Genomic DNA, 8913 nt, shown 5'->3' with positions numbered 1-8913 from the left:
CCATCGACCTCTGGGTTATGGGCCCAGCACGCTTCTGCTGCGCTACTCTGCTGCTGGTTACAGGTCATAAGAGGAGAAACCTAATTACTGTCTGACTTCAGGTCCATGCGATGGAATTCATCAGTAAGAGCTTATTTGTGGGCTATTAGAGTATTCCTAGGGTTCTGCAATTGTTTCTTTGTTTCTATAGCTTTCTTTTATCATGTTATTCTTGCAAATCATCTGCGTAAATTGTGTTTGACCTGGCTGAGGCTGTCAGAAAATCAAGTAGAGGCTTGTGTCTCTGTGGCGCAATTGGTTAGTGCGTTCGGCTGTTAACCGAAAGGTTAGTGTCAAGCCCACCCAGGGATGTTGGTGTCTCTTGAATGGATATCATGCTACGGTTAAAGAACGTTCTGCTTTGGCCCACAGCAGGTCCCGCAAGTAAAAGCTATGTTTCTGCCACCTACTTTTTGAATTCCCAAGGCACACTGTAGGAAAGCTTTCTGGACTAGATTTTTTTATAGTCGTACAGAAGGAGCATAGCAGTGGTGTGTTTGCCAGTAGGTACAAAACATAAGATAGGATGAAGAAAATGTCCTTTGAGCTGGAATTGAACCAGCGACCTAAAGATACCTAATTTACAATTACAGTCCTCTGCTCTACCAGCTGAGCTATCGAAGGCTTGTTTGGCCTATGGAGGAAAGCCTCCTAGGTCTAGCTGTGGGAGCCATGAGCTGTTTGCAAATGAATCATCGCTCTACCAACTGAAAAAAACAATAAATGATAATTTTGGAGAATGCGGGCATCGATCCTGCTACCTCTTGCATGCTAAGCGAGCGCTCTACCACTTGAGATAATCCCCCAGGGCTGATGAGCTCATATACGTACAACAGGTTTGCTAGAAAGTTGGTTGCCAATATTTGTAAGCCAACATTCACATTATAAATTCCACCAATGGTCTTCAACTTTGGCAAAAAGTAATCCGCACTTGCAAAAAAACCCCCAAAAAAACGAAAGAGGATTCAATGTCACGTATCACAGTATATGAAATTTGTTATGTGTTGTGGTAAGAAACTAAAAATGAGCTCAACAGGCATGGGGGATTAGCTCAAGTGGTAAAGCGTTCGCTTAGCATGCGAGAGGTAGTGGGATCGCTGCCAGCATTCTCCAAAATTATCATTTATTGTATTTTTCAGTTGGTAGAGTGATGATTCTTTTGAAAACTGCTCATGGCTCCCACAGCTAAACCTAGGAGGCTTTCCTCTCTGAGAAATACAAGCCTTCGATAGCTCAGCTGGTAGAGCAGAGGACTGTAGTAGAGATGAGCGTTGTTCAACTCGAACTGTTCGCCAATCTCAAAATCGAGCTGTTTTGGGCGGTGTTCGAGCCGTTAGGCAAACACGAACAATTTGAAAAAAATTCGGCTGTTCGAGGTTATGTTCGATAACTGTTCGTGCACCAAAATCATAACTTGACTTTTTCTCAGTAATGCTGAAACTTAATGTAAATATGCAGTTTGAGTGTATAGCGAGGCAGGGGATTGATCTCTGCAGAAATAATGAAGATCTCCATTTTTTTTCTCTTTCCCGCATTTACAGTGGGGAGGTACAATCTGTTAGCCTATCAGCAGCGCACACACGGAGCGAACTGCTTTTTTTCACACAAGGAAGGGCATGTGTCATTGGCAGTGTATGTCACATGTCCTTGCCCTATAAGACCCAGCCATTTTCCACGTAGCCACCATTTTCTCACTGCTGCAGCTGCATGTTAGACGGCACCGCTGTTGCTGTGTGCGCTTTACTTTGAGTGTTAATTTCAAGCCAATTTTCGCACAAATCTACAGATAGCTTGGGAGTAGGGAATAGTTGTGACTGCAGTCCTTTTGAGGACTAGGTTAGATCATTTCCTACGACTTTTATGAGGCAGGTCTGTTCTTTTAAATAGATAGGTTGGGAGTAAAGACTAATTGTAATTGCAGTCCTTTTGAGGGCTAGGTTACATCAGTTCCTATTACTTTTTGCCAGGCAGGTCTGTGCCAGTGCTGTGCAAGTTTTTTTCACAGCATTTGGCTAAATCTAGCTAAGCAAATCCTTTTTGGCCTCTTGCAGAGTGTGTTAGTCAGTGGAGTAGCCTATCTGTGTTGCAAGCTACACCACCTGTGTATAGAATGCAATTTTTTTTACTGCACTTAGCAATGTAAAACCTTTTGGGCATAGCATCATTCTATTAGTCCATCTATACTAACCTCCACCAGGTTGCAAATTCAAAATAATTTTTATCTGCTTCTAGCTCTAAAAAAATATTTGGGCTTGTAGCAGTGTGTGGGACTTGTTCTATTATTCCATCTATACTAACCTCCACCAGGTTGCAAATTCAAAATAATTTTTATCTGCATCTAGCTCTGAAAAAATATTTGGGCTTGTAGCAGTGTGTGGGACTTGTTCTATTAGTCCATCTATACTAACCTCCACCAGGTTGCAAATTCAAAATAATTTTTATCTGCATCTAGCTCTGAAAAAATATTTGGGCTTTAAGCAGTGTGTGGGACTTGTTCTATTAGTCCATCTATACTAACCTCCACCAGGTTGCAAATTCAAAATAATTGTTATCTGCATCTAGCTCTGAAAAAATATATCGGCTTATAGCAGTGTGTGGGACTTGTTCTATTAGTCCATCTAATCTAACCTCCACCAGGTTGCAAATTCAAAATAATTTTTATCTGCATCTAGCTCTGAAAAAATATTTGGGCTTGTAGCAGTGTGTGGGACTTGTTCTATTAGTCCATCTATACTAACCTCCACCAGATTTCAAATTCAAAACAATTTTTATCTGCATCTAGCTCTGAAAAAATATTTGGGCTTGTAGCAGTGTGTGGTACTCATTGTATTAGGCCTTCTATACCAAGCTCCACCAGCTTTGATATTAATAAGAATTTTTAGCTGCATCTAGCCCGGAAAATAATTTTTCTTCCCAATATGGTAGCCATAGAAATATGGGGCGCGCCTGGCGAACAAAAATATACGCTTCATAAGAAAAAACAACAGCCTAGCGCACTCCATTAATAATATGGCATCATCGTCTCTCCCAGTGCTAGGCCTACTACGCCGGCTAGCATTCCTGTGCCTAAATCACAATGTATGGGACCGCGCTAGCCACGATGCTAAGGGGTCTAAAGCTTCTGCTAACGCTTTATAACAATTCAATTGGCAGATTTTCACAGAGCTCTTCCACAACGCCCACCCATCGTGCAACAGTTGCCCACCCTCCCTATGGGATCTAGTGGCGAATAGTTGATGCCATTAATCAGAGCGTCAGTTGCCCCGTCAACGTGGCAAGCATACGGTAAGGCATGGGAAGAGTCGACACGACTAGTAGTAGGTAGACGGGTTGACCAATGTGAACAAGCCAGATTACAAGTCACCATAGAATTTCACCACCAGCTAATGATGAGGGGCATATCATGGGCGTCAGCGCAGCGATGTCTGACAGGAGTAGCATTTCACTTCCAACTACTGAATTGGGGAGATGTGACAAAGAGATTCATCATCAGACAATCCATAAAAGGGTGGAAAAGGGGTCAGCCAAGTCAGGAGTGTATTTGGCCCGTCCAGTGTCACTACAACTGATTTCTCACATCATATCCCTAACACCATTAACATGATACTCACAATTTGAAGCAACACTACTGTCTACTGCATTTGCGATCGCCTTCTTCGAGGCGCTATGCATAAGCGAATTAGTCCCTCAATCCAAAATTACCACCAGTGGAGGCTTATTACACCAGGACGTAGTCATCCAGACATTTGTTGGGAATCTCTCTCAAGTAAAACTAACAGGTCAAGCAAATTCTTATCCTCTCTTGCTGACAACTTTATCTTCCAAAAGGTAGGGGAGAAAACAAGGGGATCTGCTACTTTGGATCTAATCCTTATAAACAGGGAGGAAATGGTTGAGGAGGTAAAGGTGGCTGGGACCCTAGGAGGCAGCGATCATGCTATTCTAGAATTTTGGATAACTAGAGGAGGAAGACATGTGAAGACTCAAACTCCAAGGTTAGATTTTAGAAAGGCAGATTTTAAGAGACTCAGAAAGAGAATAGGAGGGACCCAATGGCTGGATGTCCTTAAGGACAAAAATGTCCAGGAAGGATGGGAAATTTTGAAAAATTAGATTCTCAAAGCACAATCGTTAACAATCCCGAAAAGTAGGAAGAATGGGAAGCATTTAAGGAAACCAGGATGGATGAACACAGAACTTAAACACATGCTAAAAAGAAAGAAAGAAATGTTTATTAAATGGAAAGAGGGAGGCATATCTAAAGAAGATTATAATGCAGTCTGCAGATCCTGCAGGGCACGTATCAGGTTAGCTAAAGCTGACAATGAATTAAGGCTTGCAAGAGATGTCAAAAGCAATAAAAAAGGATTTCGGGGGTATGTCAAAAGTAAAAGAAAAGTCAAAGATGCTATAGGATTTTTACAGGATGAAAATGGAGAAATGGTAAGAGAGGATGTTGAGAAGGCCGAACTTTTTAATTCCTATTTTGAATCTGTTTTCTCTCAGAAAGAAAATGTAACATCAACTGATCTTCACTGTCCTTTTAAAGGAATAGAGGAATCCAAGTTATCTGTAAACAGAAAGATTGTGAGGGAATATTTAGCTAACATAAATGAGTTCAAGTCTCCAGGTCCAGATGAATTACACCCCAGAGTACTGAAGGAGATCGTAGAAGAAATTTTAGAACCACTCTCCATAATCTTTGAAAATTCTTGGAGAACAGGAGAAGTCCCAGAAGACTGGAGAAGAGCAAATGTTGTTCCTATCTTCAAAAAGGGGAAGAAGGTGGACCCAGGGAACTATAGGCCGGTGAGTCGGACTTCTATACCAGGAAAGATCTTTGAAAAAATTATTAAACAACATGTATGTAAGTACATGGATAAGAATGAAGTGATCAACCAGAGTCAGCATGGGTTTGTAACTAACAAGTCATGTCAGACTAACTTAATTTCCTTCTATGACAGAATCACTGACTGGGTGGATCAGGGAAATGCTGTAGATATAGTATATCTTGACTTCAGCAAAGCATTTGACAAAGTATCTCACACCATCCTTATTGAAAAAATGACCAAGTATGCAATGGACCAGGCAACTGTTAGGTGGATTCATAACTGGCTTAGTGATCGGACTCAAAGGGTGGTTGTAAATGGCTTCACATCCAGCTGGATGAATGTCTCAAGTGGGTTACCACAGGGCTCCGTCCTGGGACCTGTATTGTTCAACATCTTTATCAATGATTTAGATGAAGGAATTGAGGGTAAACTGATTAAATTTGCTGATGACACAAAGCTAGGAGGGATAGCTAATACTAGAGAAGAGAGAGAGAGGATTCAAAAAGACCTAAATAAACTGGAGCAGTGGGCAGCAACCAACAGAATGGTTTTTAACAGGGAAAAATGCAAAGTACTACATCTGGGCAATAAAAATGAAAAAAGCATATACAGAATGGGAGGAATAGAGCTAAGCAACAGTACATGTGAAAAAGACTTAGGTATACTAATAGATCATAGACTGAACATGAGTCAACAGTGTGATGCAGCAGCAAAAAAGGCAAATACAATTCTGGGATGTATTAACAGAAGCATACAGTCTAGATCACGCGAAGTCATTATCGGTCTTTACTCCTCTTTGGTCAGACCTCATCTGGAATACTGTGTACAGTTTTGGGCACCACATTTTAAAAAAGACATAGACAAACTGGAGCAAGTTAAGAGAAGAGCGACCAGAATGGTGACTGGTCTGCAAACCATGTCCTATGAGGAACGGTTGCAGGATTTGGGAATGTTTAGCTTGCAAAAAAGAAGACTGAGAGGAGACTTAATAGCTGTCTACAAATATGTCAAGGGCTGTCACATTGTAGAAGGATCATCTTTATTCTCATTTGCACAAGGAAAGACTAGAAGCAATGGGATGAAACTAAATGGGAGGAGACACAGATTAGATATTAGAAAAAACTTTTTGACAGTTAGGGTGATTAATGAGTGGAACAGGCTGCCACGAGAGGTGGTGAGTTCCCCTTCAATGGACGTCTTCAAACAGAGGCTGGACAGACATCTGTCTGAGATGATCTAGTGAATCCTGCTTTGAGCAGGGGGTTGGACCAGATGACCCAGGAGGTCCCTTCCAACTCTACCATTCTATGATTCTATGATTCTATGATAGCCAATAATGCAATACGTCTACGCATACGCCAATCGAAAATGGTTCCAGCGGGCAGGGGCACTTGGGTACTTCTACAACCCACAAACGGTACACTGAGTTGAGTAACAATAGTAAAAACATTTCTAACCATCAGATCACAAAGTAATTTCTTCCTATCACACATTGATGGAATGCCATTATCAAGATACCAGTTCCAAGCTATATTTAATAAATGCATAACATCGGGAGGGAACCACCCCAAAGATTATGGGACACACTCATTCCGCATAGGCGCGGCCACGGAAGCAGCAAGAGCAGGACTGTCAGATATGGAAGTTCAGAGGATAGGGAGATGGCGATCCACGTGTTTGGCGAGATACATAAGACCGGACTTGTTATCCTAACGTGGTTTGTTTCTTTTACAGGTGACGCTAAGCCAACAGTGTGGGTGATAGGCCATTCGTATATATATTGGGCAGAAAAAAGGGCGAAAGTCCGCCCAGGCGGGAGGAAATTAGAGTCTCATAACACATATTTCAACTGGAGAGATATAAGAGGTCTGCTACGGCCACAGGTACTAATAGAGGTAATCAAGGTAGGGAGAGAGGCAAGAGGTCCGGTCATCTTAGCTATACAGGCCGGGGGAAACGACCTAGGTCATCACAAGAGCACATAACTAATGGCAATAATGAAACTAGACACTGAGTGCTTCAGAGAATTTTTCACAAAGCTAACAATAGTATGGTCAGAGATTGTGCCGATAGCGGTATGGCAAGGTGCGCAAGACATCACGGCCATCGAACGGACAAGGCAGGTAATAAATATTCGGATTGGAAAATTTAGAAGAGACAGAGGCGGTGTAGTGATATAACACCGACAACTGGAAGGAGATAAAGCAGGCCTCATACGGCCCGACGGTGTTCACTTAATGGATATTGTGCTGGACATATTCCTGTCAGGACTCCAGGACGGAGTGGAAGAAGCGTTTAGAGTGATGGATGGGGGTCAGAGTCCTGCATACGAGTACGCAGGATCCTCCATGGTCTGGAAATAGAAAGGACATGTTGGAGAGTTACACTTGTTGGCCAACTTGCCGGTGTGGAGAGCAAGGGCATGCTGCAACAAGCTGAATTATTTTAGAAATAAAATGCCTTTCTAATGGAATGAGTATAAAGAGTTAATAAAGCTGTGACCGATCCTCACCCATCCAGTTGAAAGAGTTACATTATTGTATTGTCAAGGAAAGGGGGGCGGTAGGGGGGCTGAGCGTCTGGGTTTGGTTGGGGGTCCCCACAGTTTGCCTAGGCTAGATGCATTTAAAAATTCTTATTAGATACACAGGTGGTGCAGCTTGCTTCGCAGCTGGGCTACTACGCCCAAAGTATTGCCTAAGCTAGATGCAGTTAAAAATTCTACACTGACTAGCAGACACTGAAGCTTTGGAGCAGACCTCTGAGTAAACAGCTCTTCAGACTCAACCATCTGTGTTACCTCAAGCCATAGTGTATGTAGTTTCTTACAGTTAAAAGGGGGGGGGGCCACCCAACCCATCTGGAATTGACGATGCCAACGTCGCATAAAACACAGCAAGGGGACTCCAAAAAGAGTCTCCATTTTTTCAAAAAATTGTGGCACAGACACCACTTAAGTGGCATCAATTGCCCCAGAGTTGATTAAAACGGTTGGTGAGGTGATTTTACCAAATCCTCAAGCTTTTAGTCTCCCCAGGATGACACAGGGGTAGAAAAGTCCTTGCAGATCCATGATTTGTTCATCTTTATGAACGTGAGTCTGTCTACATTCTCAGTGGACAGCCGCGTGCGCTTATCTGTCAGCACACCACCAGCAGCGCTGAACACACATTCAGAGAGAACGCTGGCTGCAGGGCATGACAAGATCTCCAAGGCATGAGTGGCGAGCTCCAGACATTTTTCCATATTGGAATCCCAAAATGAGCAAGGGTCCAGTGACACAGTCATGGCTTCGATGTTCACTTGGAGATAGTCCTGTACCATCCTCTCTAGGCATTAACTATGCGTCCGACTTTTTGTCTCCTGTGGCCTTGCAAAGGATGGTCTAAAAAAGTGGTGAAACGATTCCACAAAATTGCTGTTACCAGCAGATACTGTGTTACTGTTACGGTTTGAGTGATGAAGACTCGACAGTCCCACCGTTTGCAAGTTAGGACTGTGAGATTCACTACGTGCACCACTGGTGTTTTGTGGAAAAGCACATGTAAGATTCTGCAACAGCATCTGCTGATACTCCTGCATGCGTGAATCCCTTTCTATGGCAGGAATTATTTCGGCAAATTTACTTTTGTACCGGGGATCTAAGAGTTTGGCAACCCAGTAGTCGGGATTACTTCCAATTCTGACAATCCAAGGGTCATGTTGCAGGTAGTGCAGCAAGAAGGCACTCATGTGTCTTGCACATCCAGGAGGACCAAGTCCTTGTTGTGTTGGTAGCGAGTTAAGAATCATGCTTCCTTCCTCTGCCCTCTCCCCCCAACCTCGCACAACAGAAATGTGATCAAGGTCTCCCTCATCTGATGAGTCTTCCATGCCCATTGCCAGTTCATCCTCCACTTCTTCCTCGGCTCCTGCACCTTCCTCAACAGTTTGGCTGCTACCATGCGCCCTGGTTAATCCCTCTCCCCCACTCTCCCATGCCTGCCGCCTTGGTACTGCCGACCGTCTGGACCTTGGAGATGTTATCCCTTCCGCATACGAC

General features: G+C 43.1%; 1 non-coding gene across 1 annotated transcript; it reads right to left on the bottom strand.

Annotated features, from left to right (window-relative positions):
• Positions 1 to 577: 577 nt before the first annotated feature.
• On the bottom strand, positions 578 to 663 carry TRNAY-GUA (transfer RNA tyrosine (anticodon GUA)). The gene is given in 2 exon segments: positions 578 to 613; positions 627 to 663. It is a non-coding gene; the product is annotated as a tRNA-Tyr (tRNA).
• Between the last annotated feature and the right edge of the window lie 8250 nt (positions 664 to 8913).

Source organism: Phyllobates terribilis, unplaced genomic scaffold (genome assembly GCF_046119375.1).
Source record: "Phyllobates terribilis strain yellow unplaced genomic scaffold, ASM4611937v1 Scaffold_3__8_contigs__length_932513732, whole genome shotgun sequence".
NCBI lineage: Eukaryota > Metazoa > Chordata > Amphibia > Anura > Dendrobatidae > Phyllobates > Phyllobates terribilis.
Note: the sequence above shows the minus strand (reverse complement) of the source record. Positions and strands in the feature narration are given on the sequence as shown.